Here is a 19789-nt window from a genome sequence, read left to right on the forward strand (position 1 = left end):
CTTTAAATATTTTGTTAATTAATTCCAAAATCTAATAATAAAAGAGCATGTTCTGAATTAATCCAGGCAGTCAATGACATACCTTTTTTTTTCAAAAAAGCTATGATCAGACCCTCTATTTTAGATATGCATTTCTTTTTATGCTACTAGAACAAAACAGACTATTAAGGTGAAGAGGCCTACGCGGTCATGGGTCAAGTTAGTTTGTAAACATATCATTTTTTTAGAATGATATCTTTTCATCTCTGTAGTGACGAAATACCTAAGTCGCTTTTCTTGAGAATGATTTGAATCTTGCCATGCATCCACATCGAGTATGACATATGGCATGTATCATACCTGAAACCTATCAGCACCTCAAGAGTTTTCCAGGACAGACATGAAAAAGAAACAAGATTAATCTCCGAAAAGCAAACTTCTTATAGATGCAAATCATAATTTACATCCAGAAACTCGAACGGGCATAGTATCCATTTCATTGCAAACAACCACAAGCCAACCAGCTAGTCCCTAGCTACATCCAGAACGCTACAGGAGAGAAATCTGTGAAATACTTCGACAATGGATAAGAGCTGGTGGTACAATCGATGGTGGTCTGCAGCTCTCCCTTATGACTGTACCTCAGGCCAAACCTGGTCATGTGGAGCATGCAATCATCACAATCCCCAAAGGCATCCTCATACTCCATGTGACGCCCCCGATTCAATCGTACACTAATCATGCACGCAAATGTGTACGATCAAGATCAGGGACTCACGTGAAGATATCACAACACAACTCTACAAATAAAAATAAGTGATACAAGCATCATAATACAAGCCAGGGGCCTCGAGGGCTCGAATACAAGTGCTCGATCATAGACGAGTCAGCGGAAGCAACAATATCTGAGTACAGACATAAGTTAAACAAGTTTGCCTTAAGAAGGCTAGCACAAACTGGGATACAGATCGAAAGAGGCGCAGGCCTCCTGCCTGGGATCCTCCTAAACTACTCCTGGTCGTCGTCAGCGGGCTGCACGTAGTAGTAGGCACCTCCGGTGTAGCAGGGGTCGTCGTCGACGGTGGCGTCTGGCTCCTGGACTCCAGCATCTGGTTGCGACAACCAGAAAGAAAGGAAAGGGGAAAAAAGTGGGGAGAAAGCAACCGTGAGTACTCATCCAAAGTACTCGCAAGCAAGGAGCTACACTACATATGCATGGATATATGTGTAAAGGGCCATATCAGTGGACTGAACTGCAGAATGCCAGAATAAGAGGGGGATAGCTAATCCTGTCGAAGACTACGCTTCTGGCAGCCTCCGCCTTGCAACATGTAGCAAAGAGTAGACTGAAGTCCTCCAAGTAGCATCGCATAGCATAATCCTACCCGGCGATCCCCTCCTCGTAACCCTGAGAGAGAGCGACCACCGGTTGTATCTGGCACTTGGAAGGGTGTGTTTTATTAAGTATCTGGTTCTAGTTGTCATAAGGTCAAGGTACAACTCCAAGTCGTCCTGTTACCGAAGATCACGGCTATTCGAATAGATTAACTTCCCTGCAGGGGTGCACCAACTTACCCAACACGCTTGATCCCATTTGGCCGGACACACTTTCCTGGGTCATGCCCGGCCGCGGAAGATCAACACGTCGCAGCCCCACCTAGGCTCAATAGAGAGGCCAGCACGCCGGTCTAAACCTAAGCGCACATGGGTCTGGGCCCATCGCCCATAGCACACCTGCACGTTGCGTACGCGGCCGAAAGCAGAACTAGCCCCCTTAATACAAGAGCAGGCTTACGTTCCAATCCGGCGTGCGCCACTCAGTCGCTGGCGTCACGAAGTGCTTCGGCTGATACCACGATGCCGGGATACCCATAACTACTCCCACGTAGATGGTTAGTGCGTATAGGCTCGTAGCCGACTCAGATCAAATACCAAGATCTCGTTAAGCGTGTTAAGTATCCGCGAACGCCGAACAGGGCCAGGCCCACCTCTCACCCAGGTAGTCTCAACCTGCCCTGTCGCTCCGCCACAAAGTAACAGTCGGGGACCGTCGGGAACCCAGGCCCACCTCTACCGGGATGGAGCCACCTGTCCTTTCAGCCCCCATCTCCGAACAGTATCACAGGTAATGTAACAGTGTAAAGTATATAGTATATGCCCGTGATCACCTCCCGAAGTGATCACAGCCCAGTAGTATAGCATGGCAGACGGACAAGAGTGTAGGGCCACTGATGGAACACTAGCATCCTATACTAAGCAGTAGGATAGCAGGTAAAGGTAACAACAGTAGTAGCAAGGACAGGCTATGCAGCAGTATAGGATTAACTGAAAGCAGTAACATGCTACACTACTCTAATGCAAGCAGTATAGAGAAGAGTAGGCAATATCTGGTGATCAAAGGGGGGGCTTGCCTGGTTGCTCCGGCAAGAGAGAGGGGTCGTCAACTCCGTAGTCGAACTGGGCAGCAGCAGCGTCGGTCTCGTAGTCTACCGGAGATAAGAGGGGGAAGAAACAATGAATACAATGCAAACATAAACACGACGATGCGTGACGTGACAATGAGCGGTGCTAGGTGTGCCCTAACGTGGTATGAGGTGGTACCGGTTAAGGGGGGAAACATCCGGGAAGTATTCCCGGTGTTTCGCGTTTTCGGGCAGAGAAGCCGGAGGGGGAAAGTTGCGAGTTTGATAGGTTAGGGGTGTGTGGCGGACGAACGAATTGCGTATCCGGAATCGTCTCGTCGTTCTGAGCAACTTTCATGTTGAAAATATTTTAATCCGAGTTACGGATTAAAAGATATGATTTTCTAAAGATTTTATTGATTTTTGGAATTTAATTAATTATTTAATTTAATCCGAAAATGAAATTATGACATCAGCATGATGTCATGTTGACATCAGCAGCCAACATGGATTGACTAAGTCAAACTTACACGTGGGTCCCATTTGTCATACTCTGTTAGCTAATTAACAGTAGTTAATTAGGTAAATTAGTCATTAGGTTAATTAACCTTATTTAGTTAATTTAATCAGAATTAATTAAGTTAATTATTTAGTTAATTAACTAATTAGTTAATTAATTTTATTAGTAATTAATTATTTATTATATTTTTTATATATTTTTTATTTTTTTAATTCTTTTTTTATAAACGTTCTGGGGCTGGGGCCGTTCGGTCAGTGGCCTAAGGCCTTATCGGGCACAGGGGGAGCGGGCGCTGGGTGCTACGGTTACGGGCGCCGGGGCGTGATGGCGCCCGAGCGGAGGCCGAGCATGGGCGGCGGCCAGCGAGGGGCCGCGGCGGAGGCCGGCGCAGGGCTCTCGGAGGGTCGCCGCAGAGGTGCGGCCGGTCGAGGGCGACAACGGCGAGCGAGAGGCGCCGGTGCACACGGGGGGCTGCGAGCACACGGGGAAGCCGGAGACGGCGCCGCGGCGGCAGTTGGCCGGAGCAAGAGGCGGGCGAGCGCGAGGCGCGTGGGTCGGCGAGGCCAGAGCAGCGCCGGTGAGGCGGGACCTCGCACGCGGGAGAGTGACGAGCGGGAACTGGAGCGGACGCGGTCAGGGTCAGGCGCGGTCGAGGCGAGGACGGCCAGTGAGCCACGGTGGTGCAGCCCGGGACAGAGGGGAAAGGAGGGGGGGTCCTCACAGCGGTGCGTAGGGCAATGGCAGCGGTTGCCGAGGAGGAGGACGGGGACGCGTGCGTTGCCGGAGATGAGGAGGCGGTCCGGCGAGGTGGCATTCCGACGAGGGAGGCTTCGGGCGGCGGCGGGCGTCGGGGTCGGGGACGAGGCAGTCCGGCGACGGCGCGGCCGCGGAGGAGGCGGCGACGACCGAGCGGCGCCATTGCGGTGGCGCCAGCGGTGGGGCGACAGCAAGTGGGGACGGGGCGCGGTTGACCGCGATCGAGCGGGGAAGGAGATAGGGATCGAGCAGAGGAGTGGGGGGGGGGGGGATCGTACCGATCCACCGATCCAGATTGGATCAAGAGGGGGAGGAGGAGTGGCGACGTGGGGGAAGTGGGGTGCCGGTGGTTTAGGGTTTCGGGTAGTGGGGGTGGATAAGGGAGCGGTGGTGGGCTGGCCGGTTGGCCCTTGCCAGGTTCGGCCGGCCTGGTGGGGTGGCCGACTGGGCCGGCTGGGTCGAGGCCCAGTGGGGGAAGCGGGGGTTCTTTCCCTCTTCTTATTTTTATTTGCTATTTTGTCTTTCTTTCAGTTTCCTTTTATTTTAGCTTTAGTAAATTACCAAAGTGGCACCTAAATAGATTTAACAAATTTATGCCACTGCCACAATAGTTTAATACTTATGACAATTTAGTTTTGAAAATGTTTATTATTTTTAAAGCATTTAATAATTGTATTTGCTACTGTTATATTCATTTTAGAGTATTTAAACATTTTATAAAAGTGTGGTTTCTCCACCATAATTACCTATGCATTATTTGGCTCACTCCGAACATTTTAGTTTTAATACTTGAAAACTTTTATTGTTTACTTGATTTTGAATTTGAATTTGAATCGGTTTTTGAACTAACGAGAGATTATCAACAGTAAACGAGGTGACGTGGCATCATTAGGAGAGGTTCACTGTCACTTAAATACCCGGGCGTCACACTCCACTTCCTCACATATAACGGACTCCACAAGGCAAAACCTGGCGTTGCCCATGTACGTGAGAGTGGCATACGGCGCAGCCTGCTTCCTCTCCGGGACGGCGGGACCTTGTGGAACATCTTCTCCTTGACGATCTTCCACTCCGGCTGCATGGCGCCGCTGCGGGGGGCGACTTGGCAGGCGCAGACGTAGCCATCCTCGCGAAGGCCGACCCACACGTCCAGCGTGCTGTCGTAGTAGCCCTGGCCTTGGAAAGGCAAGGCCCGTTCCCCATGGAACCTCCACTCGGAGTGCCCGGTGTCGAAGGAGAAGGTACGGCGTTTCATATTGTGATTGTTGAGCACAGACATGAAGATGGTGTGTCCATCCGGGTGCACGGCGTAGGAGGTGATCCATTCAGCCTCCTCAGACGGCGGCGGCGAGGGCACGCACGCTTCTCCATGACCAGCCCATGGTACGAGGACTTGGAGGTGCGCGAGACATCACCTGAAAGGAGTGCTGCTGACCCCACTTGCGAAAACTCAGCGCATACAGCATCTCCGCAGTGGCCATGGAGGCGTGGAAATCACCTACCAGTGGACCGGGGAGTGGAGGGCCGACGGCGAGTCCTGTTCTTTTCGTGTCATAGACAAGTGTGGGAGCCTCACCGCAATATGGGTCGGTGACGATGACGATGTTGCTGCCCAGGACCGCAAAGCGCATTGGATAAGCAGGTGCCGGCGACACCAACCGGAGAACGGGTGGCTGGCCAAGGTCCGCGTCGCCATCGGCGGCGTCAATCTTGTGGATGCTGAACCCGTCTTCCCAGTCATCGAGTACCAGATAGAGGTGCTTCCGATCGGGTTCAGGCCGTGACCTTTTGCAGGCGCAGTTCGCCTGCTTCTCCTGTCCCTGATTGGCTTCTCTGATCTGCTCCTCCCTCCGAGTAAGTTCTTGACTGTCTGCAAGAAGTAGAGGCCTAAGACTCGATTTTTATTGTGCCCGGGGCTTGAGCCAGTTGGAATCGAATTCGGAGGCAAGATTGCGCACCTGAACTTGAATAGAAGCCGGAGCCGGCCCTGAGAGCGGTGAACGGGGCGGCCGTGCCGGGCCCCCAAAAGTCAGGGGCCCCTCCCAGGTATTACTTCGACCGAAAAAAATTGAAGCCAAACTCAGCTACACCTCAGCCTCTCGTGACTCGCGTGCTGGCCTAGGAAACAACCTAAACGCTGAACGACGTGCGCGCATGATTCAGCTAGCGCGAGCGGCCGCACGCGGACCGTTCATCTCCACGCGAGATCATGCCACATGGTCGACGGTGCTGACCACCCGAAAACAGAGCGGTGGGGTTTGCCGTTCCCAAATTTTGGGGAAACTCGCCCACTCAGCCTGGCCTGGCCTCTGCATTCCCCTCTCCCCTCCTCACATAGGGATGAAAACGGCGTGGAAACGGACGGAACTGGGTGCTATTATATTTGTTTTCATATTTTTTTGCAGAAGCAGAAACGAATACAGAAACCCCGGAAACGAATACGGAAACAGGTACTACTGGAAACAAACACAGAGCGAATACAGAGCAGACACAGAAACAAAACTGTGTGTTGACTGGAACTTAAAGCCCCCTTGAATCATGAAGAAATACAGACAAAAAACAAACAAATTGGTGGAATTGTTAACATGGCTACAAAATAATATGGTCGTGTTGATAACATAGGGTAGTATTGTAGTAGTACATAACAATTTTATATAGGGTCTAGCTGAGTATGTGTGTGGTAATAAAAGTTGGAACTCAAATGATACATTTTGTTCATTCTACTCATTGTGTCATTGCATGTTTTTTGGTAGTTGGGCTACAAAGCAACCATGGGCCTATAGTAGGAATGGAAATTCCATATTAACGGAAACGAAAAGTTCCGTTTCCACGTGTGTTCCACCGAAAAACACCATTCCGTTTTTGTGTCCATTTCCGCATAAAAAGTTCCATTTCCATTTCCGTTTTTGTAAATTTCCATTTCCATTTTCATATTTCCTATCCGTTTTCATTTATCCTTTGGAAAAGAGGAAACTTTCCGCACCATTTTCATCCCTATCCTCACCTTCCCACGCGAGCAGAGGGAGAGAAATCCGTAGGTCGTTGGCGACTGCGGCCAGCGAGAATCGACGAGCGCGACGAAATCAGGGCGACGGGAGCGTGTACAGGTGATGAGATCAATGACACCGACCTGCCCCCACCCACCACGGAGGCGAGCACCACCAGATTGAGGGTCGAGGCACTCGTGCGGCTGAAGAAGGTGAGGCGGCGGGGCAGGGTGGTTTCGCTGACGCGGCGGCGTCATCTACGTCGGCGAGCGGGTTAGGAAAGGGTAGATGGCGGGGGTGGTCCTTGTAGGGAGAGAGATTCATGCGAGAGTTTTTCGTGAGCCATTGTACCCCGCGCGCCCCAATTTGTTCTCCCGATTTCTGAACAACGCAGCAGGAAACAGAGAGCAGAGAGATTCCTCCAGTGGAAATGCAGGTTTCATTTGCACATGAGAGATAACATATTCGTGTCCTTGCTTAAGTTGGGGGCCAATTTCATTTTTCTGTCAGTTATATATATATCAATGATTACTCAATTTGTCAACCAGGAGTAGGCAAGTTTAGCTACATTTTTTGCCCAGAGAGGCAAGGTCACAGTACTGGGGGTACATTTTTGGTTGTATAGGCAACTAAATCAGACAACCAACACATATGTAGGCAAAATTTCACATGGGATAGTTATTTCAAAGGATTTTTTTGTAGGCAATCCTCTCTACGCGTCTCTTTTCTTTGTGTGCTTATGTAGGCAAAACAATTGTCGTGGATTTTGATTTTGTAGGCATTTTATCAGGACCCCGACTCAATGCCACACCGATCTAGCATGTAACACCTCATATCACCTTGCGGCCTCACGCACGGTATTTCCACGGGTGTCGCCTTACCAGGCCCGGGTCCGTTTGCGCCTTTTGGCTCACGTATATGATAGTGTCGCTAGCATCCATATGACAAAGAACCCAGGCTGACATGGCCAGTCGTGAACTCAAAGTGGCAATAACTTACAGGGACATGCATACATGACCCAGCAACGAACGTGTCGGTCATCAGCGAGTGAATCCGGGCTGTAGCAACTGGGCTAGCAGGACTCCGATAGACCGGGCTGTAGCAGGCTAACAGGACTCCGATAGATACCGCGCGACATTTCCCCGAAGGGACAGACACAGGAAGGAAGAAGGACACATGCCGGCCAGCCTAAGTGTTCCAGAGCAGTAGCAAGCTACCAGGGCTCAGTGGAAACACTAGGAGACATTTCCCGGTAAGAGAGGCTACCAAGGATAAACAACTAGATAGTCAGATCCCACACATACCAAGCATTTCAAAAACATGCAAACAATATGCTTGATATGTGCAAATACAACATGGCATCACAACATGACTCTACAACTCAAGTATTTATTCAATAGGCCCCGAGGAGCGAGATATTACAAACATGGGTCTCATGACCCAATATTCGGAGCACACAAGTCAAAGCACAAGCGGAAGCCTAACATGTCTGAGTACAGACATCTAGAAATGAAAAAGGCTAAGAAGCCTGACAATCTACCAGATCCTGTCGAGGGCACAAGATCGTAGCTGAGGTAACAAGCTAAATGTCGAAGTCCACGCGGAACTACTAGTGAGACTGAAGACTCTCTGCAAAAACATAAATTAAGCAAACATGAGTACAAATATACCCAGCAAGACTTACATCAGAACTAACTACATATGCATCAGTATCAACAAAGGGATGGTGGGGTTTAACTGCAGCAAGCCAACTTTGACTTGCTGGCTATCCTGAACTACAACTGCAAGTAACTCTTTTGAGGTGGCGCACACGAGTCCACATATCACCATTTCAATACACCACTATGGATCCGCTCCCGTCTCACTACGAGAACGCCATCCATAGCACTCACACTTATCTTGCGTATTTTAGAGTATCCACTTTCACTTGTCTATGAACTGTACATGCAACCCAGAAGTCCTTTACCGTGGATACGACTATTCGAATAGATGATGTTAACCCTGCAGGGGTGTACTTCTTCACACACGCTCTCACCATTTATCATCGTTTACACGACATGTACTCGGCAACCTTCAAGCGGAACCCCAGCAAGGGTGTCGGCCACGACCTGACTAACCACACAAGTCTCTCGTCCTGGTTTATCGCCTATTCGGGTTCCATCCGCAAGGAGATCCGGCCGGGGTGTCGCTCACGGCCCCAAACGATGTGTGCAAGCTTCCCAAGCCCACCTCGACGGGTGGATCTACGCTTGGTACACCGTGCCACAGTGCCTAGTCTGTCCCAAGCCCACTTGTACCGGGTGCCACTTGGTAGACTACTAACACTACCTACAAACACCAGAAACTAGTTGCAACTACTGGACAAAGATCAAGTTGATTAATAAGTTGAGAGGGGCACTTAAGCATTGAATGCGTGGTAGTAGCTGTTCATGGATCACAAACACAAAACTCAATTCCTGAGGACGGCTTCAATGAGACAACCCACCATGTACTCCTACATAGCCTCTCATCGCTACCTTTCCCAAATCGTGTTCACACACTTAGCTCACACACAGTAGGACATGTTCACACACCTCCAATTCATCCCCGATGAACCAGACCTGACTCAAATCTAAGAGTAACAGGCATGACAAACAAGCATGAATGAGTAGGCACATCAGGGCTCAAACAACTCCTATTCATGCTAGTGGGTTTCATCTATTTACTGTGGCTATGACAGGTCATGCAGAGGAAAGGGGTTCAACTACCGCAGCATGTAACAGTTGAATCATTGTTGTCCTAATGCAATAAAAGGGAGCAGATGTGAGGGAGTGGGATTGTATCGGAATGAAAAAGGGGGTTTTGCTTGCCCGTCACTTCTAAAGATAGTATAATTCTTCATCGGTGTCATCGATCTCATTGTCGAAACCACGTCTATCGAGAGGGAACAAATACCGCAACACAGAAGGAAACACAATCAATGCAATGAAACAATTATGATGCATGAACATGACATGGCAATATGCTGTGGTTTGAGCTAATGCAACTAGCAGCAGGTTAAATGAAGTTGGTTTGAATCTAAGATTCAAATTCAAACTCCATATATGACCTTTCAAATGCCATTAATTCGAATTGTTTTATACAGCAGCTTTAAGTTGTTCAAACATGCATAATAATTCCATAAACAAATTCTTTGGATTTTTCTGATCATTTTTCATATATAATTTATTTCATTCTGAGTTATGGTTGATTTTATATGATTTTCAGAAGTTTATAACATTTTATGAAATAAATAAATCATTTAAGATTTATTTAAATTCCAGAAGAATTTTTGCATCAGCATGACGTCACTGTGATGTCAGCGGTCAACAGGGCCGGCCAGGTCAAACCTGACCAGTGGGTCCCGCGTGTCAGTGTCATTAGTCTAACTAATTTTTAGTTAGTCCTACTCCTAAGTTAATTAGCAGGCGGGTCCCACTTGTCATAGACCCAGGGGGTCAAACTGGGTCCACCCGGGGTTAAACTCGGTCAGAGGGGTTAAACTCGCCGGTGTTTATCCGCCGGCGAGGGGGCGGTGCGGGATTCATGCTCCGGCGACCAAAACGACGGCGGAGCACATCTACGTGATGCGGGGAGTGAGCCGCATCGAGTGGTGGCAGTGGGTAGAGCTGGGGTGGCCAGAAACGTCGCCGACGACGACCTTGGCATTCACCGGAGTTCGGGTGAGGTCGAAGTCGTCGCTATGAGGCACGACGAGGCGCGTGAGGAGGTGCTATGGGCTTCTGAGAGTGCAGTGAAGATCATGGTGTGCTCGGAATCAATCCAACGTGGCTGTGGCCACGAAGGCAACGTGCGGAGGCGGCGGTGCGTGTGAGCGAGCTCGGTGCGGTCGCTACGAGGCACGAGATCAAGAACGGAGAGGATGGGGAGGTAGCTGAGCTCACGGCCGATCACAACGGAGCAGACGACGAGGTCGGGGAGGGGCTGGAGCGAGCGAGGCGGCGAGGGGGATCTCCGGTGACCGACAATGAAGAAGAAGATGATGGCGTCGCTTCGGGTGTCCCACGGGCGTGTGCTTCATCTTGGAGCTCTGTGGCGTCGAGGCAGAGCCTTTGGGCATGGCGGAAGGGTGAGGGGGTGGCTCTGGGCACGGTGGCAGCGAAAGGCGGCGACGGTCGCTCTCGGGTGCGTGCGAGAGAGAGAACAGTGGCGGGGGATGAGCTCGAGGGAGTGAGCGAGAGGGACCAGGGGCGCTGCGTGGCGTCTCCAAACGCTTGGTCGAGGGCGGGGGGAGGAAGCAGGAGGTGGCGTCCGGTGCGCGTGCGGGCGACACGCCTCTGCCTTCTGGCAGAGGTGGGAGACGACTGGCAGTTGCCAGTGGGCTGGGCCAGGTAAGTCAGGTGGGTCTCTCTCTCTCTCTCTATTTGTTTTTTATTATTATTATATAACTTTAGGGCTTTTCTAAAAAACCAAAACAATCTCAAAATTCATGAAACTTCTCAAGGCTATTGTTTGGAATAATTCCAACAGTAAACATTTCAGTTCATGAATATTTGGACATTTAAAATATTATATAGCATTTAAATGCCCAAATGCAAATAGCATATGATTTAGTTTAGTGACCTTAAGATGACCTAGAAAATTGTGAACCAATTTTGTCAGAGGTTCTAACCCAAGACAAAAATGATGGACATTTTAGAAGGGCATTTCAGGTTCATTGAAAAGTATTTTAGTAAACCCTAGTTGGTTTAAGGGGGGGTGTTGGGGGTTCTGTCATCCCCACTTCAAGTTTATGAGAATTTAAAACATGATGCACACACGAAGGGCTAGCCTAGGCAAACCAGAACTAGGGATGTGACAGCTCACCCCCACTAAACAAGAATCTCGTCCCGAGATTCAAGACGTGAGGTAAGAAGACAGAAGGGACACAAAGCTAGCACAAACTTCATGATTCAGGTTGCACTTCATAAGAATGTTGATTTGATCCTCACCTTTGTCTCGACGTCTTGCTCTGAGAACTCCATCCAACATGACAACGAGAAGAAAGGAAAAACTCTAGAAGAATCAATCTTCTCAAAGATCGAACAACTCAGGATCAAGTCATAGAGTGAGACATAGAACCATCTCTGGAGCTAAGAGACAAAACATGCATCAGGAGGGACGGAAGAAACAATTTGACGAGGGTTTCAAAGTAGCGAGGAAACAATTACCATGATTCCATAACGGGGCACCTTAGGGAAGGTGACTCGTAGAATTATTCCCTCAAGTGGTAAAAGAATTACTTTTGATACAAAGATCATTGTAACTCTCTATACCAGCCTAAGGAAATTCACAAACGATCGTTTGAAGGAGTTCAAAGGAATGACATACTCGGACTAGAATGGATGATGTGGACTACCTTGTTGAAGACAATGCAATGGATGATTTTGCTTATCACCGGAAATGGATGGGACCCATGGCAAGTCCACTTTCGAAGATGATATTGGACATCAACTGCTGAGAAGGGCAGCCTATGGGAAATTGGCACAATGGCGGTGCAAGCTGGGAACAAGATGCAACTGTTGGGAATGTTCCAACCATCATATCTGCCTGAGGTTCAGATCCGATTGGTGATAGGATACTTCAGACTCAGCATGTCTGAAAAGAAAGTTTGCAACACAAATCGACGAGATGGCGTTGCGAGATTCTTGGGAAATGAACTACGATAGCAAGCTCCAAAACATGAGTTGGTTCTGCTACACACATGTGAGCATGTTGTCCCAAACAGACATGGCCACATAGTAGTCTTATAATAAAATACTGCCGAGTTCAGGTGGGGAACCATCAACGAGGATGTCGAAGTCCTTGCATAAGGCATGCTATTAAGAAGGAACTTCTTCTCCCTGAACAAGTCATTCAGTGGCTTGGTGTACTAGGAGATACATATGGAATGGAGGTAGCAAGCCTATCAAACCATAGCATACTTCATACATGCATGACTAACTTGGGATGATTTCAAAGGAAACAAAAACAATCTTTCTCGAACTCATGGCGGCAACTTGCACCAGATGCACATGAATTCGAGGAAGTCACTTCTTCCATCCAAGAATAAGCTTCATGAACGGAACACAAAGGCATTTCTTATAAAGTTTCCAACACTAGCTTAATTTTCAACAAAATCATGGAGGAGATAAGGATGTTGTCTATGGGCTCAACAACAATTCATCCAGGTTTCCATATAGACGGAATTCCACAATTAGGTGGACACGGTGATAGCATCGGTCAGACCGAAGGATGTAATGGTGTATGCCCGAGGGATCAACCACGAGTAAGACAACATTATGAACATCATTGGCTCTGATTTGATTTGATAATAGCCCACACTCAAATCAAAGTTTTGATAAGATAATAGGTCCAACAACTGATCACAGGGTCCAATCGATGAGGATATCATCTTTCTTCAACACACACAACTCATGGATATCCCTTTGAAAATGAACTAAGTCAGGCAACTTTTATCTTCCAACTCTCCAAGTTATTGTTTAGCTTAACCAACTAGCTCAAGGGTATCCAGCACAGATTCTTGGAGAATGGCTGGTTTACGAGAAACCGACTTGATCACAAACTCAACATAGCAGTCAAGTGACAACATGGTAACACTTCTGAGAAGATACTCGAAAGATCACGAACCACCGATATGTTATTAAGCTCGGGAACAATCTTGCTTTCGAAGCAAGACGATATGATCAAAGGAGCGAGGGATTAGCATAATCCTAACTCATTGATCGAAGAGTGCATCAGAAATAAGGACAAGGTAGCACGATCAACCTTAGGGTGACGATTCAAAAACCAACACGCTAAGAATGAAATTATTGTCCTTTAACTACCAAGTACCAAGGTTGCTAGGAGTATTGATTTCACGCATCATCACCTGTCGGCATTCCGGTTGCAACAACACGGGGACCGGGAAATGGATAATGACAGTGAGAAGTATCACTGTATCAAGAGTTCATAGGACGATGGGCAATTCCCATGTTATTCTTAATATAAAGATGGTAATACTCCAAGATAGAACAGAACAAAAGCTAGATTGCATTTGATCTGCGAGATACAACTACTTTGACCAGTCCAAGAAATGGAGGAGGCGCTGGAGTTTGTTTCTCCTAGTCAATCCAGAATAGAATGGCTTGACGGACCACAAGAGTAATAGGCATCAATGAACGAATGCACGCATACTCTTGACTATCAATTGATAGACGAAGGTCAGAAACAACTAAAAGGGAACAACTCAAAGGAACATATGGTTTTCTAAGTTGTGGATGCATAGATCAGTATATCGAACCAAGTTCAACAGGTTTCTTCCTGATAACCCATGCAGAGAAGGTAGAACTGGCAGAGTTATAGCATAGAATCGTGAACTCATCGAGAGCACTCTGGTTGTGATCTTTCGGTTCAGCAAGGAACTTCTGCCATAAGCAGTTCATGGTATTTGGAAGAAGGATATACCACAAACCTCGAGGACTATTGCAAAGGTTGCTAATAACCTAAAGGAACTAGCAAACACTAACAACATGAAGTAGGTAGAGTGAATCTCGGGTTCAAGAGCCCAGGAATAGAATACCTACCAACTAAATGGCATCACGGGATGCTTTCGAGAATGATGGCCAGGATCATCACACTGGGACACAGAACATGGCTAGATTACTAGGTGATACTCTAGACATCTAGGGTCATAACAATAGCTCCAACATATACGTCGAGGAAATAGAGTACCTCAACTCACCGTTTAGTGTGGTTAACCAGGCCAGAGAGGACATCGGGAATGGGAAGAAGGGATTTGCAAATGCATCGGACTGTTTAGAGACATGCGATGACTCGGACAGCATAACGGTTGTAAATGCTCGAAAAGATTTGAGACATGCTACAAAAATGGTGGCATAACCACTCAATCATCAAAATATCAAGGTTCTGAGATCAACTATGAACATACAGAAGATAGTAGGAACTGAACTCAAGCTTGGAACCATCAATCCTATAGGTCTACGGATTAGTAACATGTGATCCTTATAAAGAAGAGAAAGCCTAGTTCCTTAACCCCGTAGGAAAGATAGGATGACTCAGATTAGAAGGGCATAAGGTAAAGGAGTAAAAAGAGCCTTACGTTCCATCCCACAATCAATTTCCTTATATAACTAAATAATTTCTAGACTCAACTTCGACCAGTTTGGCTTGGTAATCCTACATGCAGTCAGGCTCTGATACCAAAGCTGTCAGGACCCCGACTCAATGCCATACCGATCTAGCATGTAACACATCATATCACCTTGCGGCCTCACGCACGGTATTCCTATGGGTGTCGCCTTACCAGGCCCAGGACTGTTTGCGCCTTTTGGCTCACGTATATGACAGTGTCGCTAGCATTGATATGACAAAGAACCCGGGCTGACATGGCCAGTCGTGAACACAAAGTGGCACTAACTTACAGGGACAGGCATACATGACCCAACAACGAACGTGTCGGTCATCAGCAAGTGAATCTGGGCTGTAGCAACTTGGCTAGCAGGACTCCGGTAGACCGGGCTGTAGTAGGCTAACAGGACTCCGGTAGACACCGCGTAACATTTCCCCGAAGGGACAGACACAGGAACGAAGAAGGATACATGTCGGCCAGCCTAAGTGTTCCGGAGCAGTAGCAAGCTACCAAGGCTCAGCGGAAGCACTAGGAGACATTTCCCGGTAAGAGAGGCTACCAAGGATAAACAACTAGATAGTCAGATCCCACACATACCAAGCATTTCAAAAACATACACACAATATGCTCGATATGTGCAAATACAACATGGCATCACAACATGACTCTACAACTTAAGTATTTATTTAATAGGCTCCAAGGAGCGAGATATTACAAACATGGGTCTCATGACCCAACATTCAGAGCACACAAGTCAAAGCACAAGCGGAAGCCTAACATGTCTGAGTACAGACGTCTAGAAATGAAAAAGGCTGAGAAGCCTGACTATCTACCAAATCCTGCCGAGGGCACAAGATCGTAGCTGAGGTAACAAGCTAAACATCGAAGTCCACGCGGAACTACTAGTGAGACTGAAGTCTCTCTGCAAAAACATAAATTAAGCAAACGTGAGTATAAATGTACCGAGCAAGACTTACATCAGAACTAACTACATATGCATCAGTATCAACAAAGGGATGGTGGGGTTTAACTGCAGCAAGCCAGTTTTGACTCGGTGGCTATCCCTACCTACGACTGCAAGTAACTCTTTTGAGGTGGCGCACACGAGTCCGCATATTCACCATTTCAATACACCACTATGGATCCGCTCCCGTTTCCCTACGAGAACGCCATCCATAGCACTCATGCTTATCTTGCGTATTTTAGAGTATCCACTTTCACTTGTCTATGAACTGTACAGGCAACCCAGAAGTCCTTTGCCGCGGACACAGCTATTCGAGTAGATGATGTTAACCCTATAGAGGTGTACTTCTTCACACACGCTCTCACCACTTATCGCCATTTACACGACATGTACTCGACAACCTTCAAGCGGAAGCCTAGCGAGGGTGTCGGCCACGACCTGACTAACCACACAAGTCTCTCGTCCTGGTTTATTGCCTATTCGGGTTCCATCCGCAAGGAGATCCGGCCGGGGTGTCGCTCACGGCCCCAAACAATGTGTGCAGGGTTCCCAAGCCCACCTCGACGGGTGGATCTATGCTTGGTACACCGTGCCACGGTGCCTAGTCTGTCCCAAGCCCATTTGTACCGAGTGCCACTTGGTAGACTACTAACACTACCTACAAACACCAGAAACTAGTTGCAACTCCTGTACAGAGATCGAGTTGATTAATAAGTCGAGAGGGGCACTTAAGCATTCCAATGCGTGGTAGTAGCTGTTCATGGATCACAAACAAAGAACTCAGTTTCTGAGGACGGCTTCAATGAGACAACCCACCATGTACTCCTACATAGCCTCTCATCGCTACCTTTACCAAATCGTGTTCACACACTTAGCTCACACACAGTAGGACATGTTCACACACCTCCAATTCATCCCCGATGAATCAGACCTGACTCAACTCTAAGCAGTAGCAGGCATGACAAACAAGCATGAATGAGTAGGCACATCAGGGCTCAAACAACTCCTACTCATGCTAATGCGTTTCATCTATTTACTGTGGCAATGACAGGTCATGGAGAGGAAAGGGGTTCAACTACCGCAGCATGTAACAGTTGAATCATTGTTGTCCTAATGCAATAAAAGGGAGCAGATGCGAGGGAGTCGGATTGTATCAGAATGAACAAGGGGTTTTTGCTTGCCTGGCACTTCTGAAGATAGTATAGTTCTTCATCGGTGTTATCGATATCATCGTCGAAACCACGTCTATCGAGAGGGAACAAATACCGGCAACACAGAAGAAAACACAATCAATGCAATGAAACAATTATGATGCATGAACATGACATGTCAATATGCTGTGGTTTGAGCTAATGCAACTAGCAGCAGGTTAAATGAAGTTGGTTTGAATCTAAGATTCAAATTCAAACTCCATATATGACATTTCAAATGCCATTAATTCAAATTGTTGTATACAGCAGCTTTAAGTTGTTCAAACATGCATAATAATGCCATAAACAGATTCTTTGGATTTTTCTGATCATTTTTCATATATAATTTATTTCATTCTGAGTTACGGTTGATTTTATATGATTTTCAGAAGTTTATAACATTTTCCAAAATAAATAAACCATTTAAGATTTATTTAAATTCCAGAAGAATTACTTCATCAGCATGACGTCACTGTGATGTCAGGGTCAACATGTCCGGCCAGGTCAAACCTGAGTAGTGGGTCCCGCGTGTCAGTGTCATTAGTCTAACTAATTTTTAGTTAGTCCTAATCCTAAGTTAATTAGCAGGCGGGTCCCACTTGTCATAGACCCAGGGGGTCAAACTGGGTCCACCCGGGGTCAAACTCGGACAGTGGGGTCAAACTCGCCGGCGTTTTGCCGCCGGCGAGGCCAAACGCGGCGGGGCTGTGCGGGATTCGTGCTCCGGCGACCAAAACGAGGGCGGAGCACATCTACATGATGCGGGGAGTGAGCCGCGTTGAGTGGTTGCAGTGGGTGGACTGGGGTGGCCGGAAACGTCGCCGGCGACAGCCTTGGCGGTCGCCGGAGTTCGGGCAAGGTCAAAGCCGTCGCTATGAGGCATGGCGATGCGCGTGAGGAGGTGTTATGGGCTTCTTCGAGTGCAGTGAAGACGATGGTGTGCTCGGAATCAAGCCAACGTGGCTGTGGCCACGACGACGACGTGCGGAGGCGGCAGTGCGTGCGGGCAAGCTCGGTGTGGTCGCTACGAGGCACGAGAGCGAGAACGGAGAGGATGGCGAGGTAGCTGAGCTCACGGCGATCACGGCGGAGCAGACGGCGAGGTCGGGGAGGGGCTGGAGCGAGCGGGGCGGCGAGGGGGATCTCCGGCGGCCGACGGCAAAGAAGAAGATGATGGCGTCGCTTCGGGTGTCCCGCGGGCGTGTGCTTCGTCTTGGAGCTCCGTGGTGTCGAGGCGGAGCCTTTGAGCATGGCGGAAGGGTGAGGGGGTGGCTCTGGGCACAGTGGCAGCGAACGGCGGCGACGGTCGCTCTCGGGTGCATGCGAGAGAGAAAACAGAGGCGGGGGATGAGCTCGAGGGAGTGAGCGAGAGGGACCAGGGGGGCTGCATGGCGTCTCTAGATGCTTGGTCGAGGGCGGGGGGAGGAAGCAGGAGGTGGAAGCAGGAGGTGGCGTCTGGTGCGCGTGCGGGCGACACGCCTCTGCCTTCTGGCAGAGGTGGGAGACGACTGGCAGTTGCCAGTGGGCTGGGCCAGGTAAGTCAGGTGGGTCTCTCTCCCTCTTTTTTTATTTGTTTCTGTTTTCCATTATTCTATAACTTTAGGGCTTTTCTAAAAATACCAAAACAATCTCAAAATTCATGAAACTTCTCAAGGCTATTGTTTGGAATAATTCCAATAGTAAACATTTTAGTTCATGAATATTTGGACATTTAAAATATTATATAGCATTTAAATGCCCAAATGCAAATAGCATATGATTTAATTCAATGACCTTAACATGACCTAGAAAATTGTGAACCAATTTTGTCAGAGGTTCTAACCCAAGACAAAAATGATGGACATTTTAGAAGGGCATTTTAGGTTCATTGAAAAAGTATTTTAGTAAACCCTAGTTGGTTTAAGGGGGGTGCTGGGGGTTCTGTCATCCCCACTTCAAGTTTCTAAGAATTTTAAACATGATGCACACACGGAGGGCTAGCCTAGGTAAACCAGAACTAGGGATGTGACACATTTGAATTAAAATTATAAGCAATACTGCATGTATTTCCATTTTTAAAATTCTGTAGACAATTTATATCTTCACAGGCAATGTATATCTACCTATTTATTATGATTTCTTCATAGAGGTGGCTATATAGAACATTTTCTTCAACATTCGGGTAATGTTCGTGTAAAATAGAACAGACAAATCCACATCTGAAATGTTTTTGCTTAGCAACACCGTGCAAATACCTAATATATGTTACTCCTGTAATTCATGCGTTCATATAAGCTTATATTCTCAGTTGGGCAACATAATATGGGGGGTTGTGGCAGCCATTATATATGTTAAGCAGTCAAATACTGTAACATACGTGCTCAACATCGCCTTTTTGTGTTTTCAGCATTTTGTGTTGGCTTTTTTAACCCAGCATGTATTTTACATGCCTATATAATGTTTTTTATGGCATAGCAGGCAAAAATACAGTAAACTCTTTACATACTGTTCAGCATTTTTAGGAGCCAGCATCTGCCCAACCAGCTGTACCCATAATAGGCTATTTTTCAAGGGAGGAGGGGGGCAGATCAAACTGATTTTAGGCTGATTTTTTCTCTGATCATCTGCTACTTTTTCTGACTTTAGCAAGCTCTTTACATCCTTTTGTAGCAGTAGTTTCTCCAGCAGTATTTGAGGAGCAAGCTTTTTATTTATTTTTCATTTTTTACAACTTTATCAGTGACCTTTTCCTCTTTTCTTTTTGCAGGCAAGTTTTATAGTGGTTTAAGATGGAGGACTTTCCAGATCAATACGGCGAGGTACAGACCACATTATCCTTTTGGTCTATTTGTTTTTCCGCAAC

At 47.6% G+C, this 19789-nt stretch overlaps 1 pseudogene; it reads right to left on the minus strand.

Annotated features, from left to right (window-relative positions):
• Positions 1-514: 514 nt before the first annotated feature.
• Positions 515-6901, minus strand: LOC123067706 (uncharacterized; annotated as a pseudogene).
• Between the last annotated feature and the right edge of the window lie 12888 nt (positions 6902-19789).

Source organism: Triticum aestivum, chromosome 3B (assembly GCF_018294505.1).
Source record: "Triticum aestivum cultivar Chinese Spring chromosome 3B, IWGSC CS RefSeq v2.1, whole genome shotgun sequence".
Classification (NCBI taxonomy): Eukaryota; Viridiplantae; Streptophyta; class Magnoliopsida; order Poales; family Poaceae; genus Triticum; species Triticum aestivum.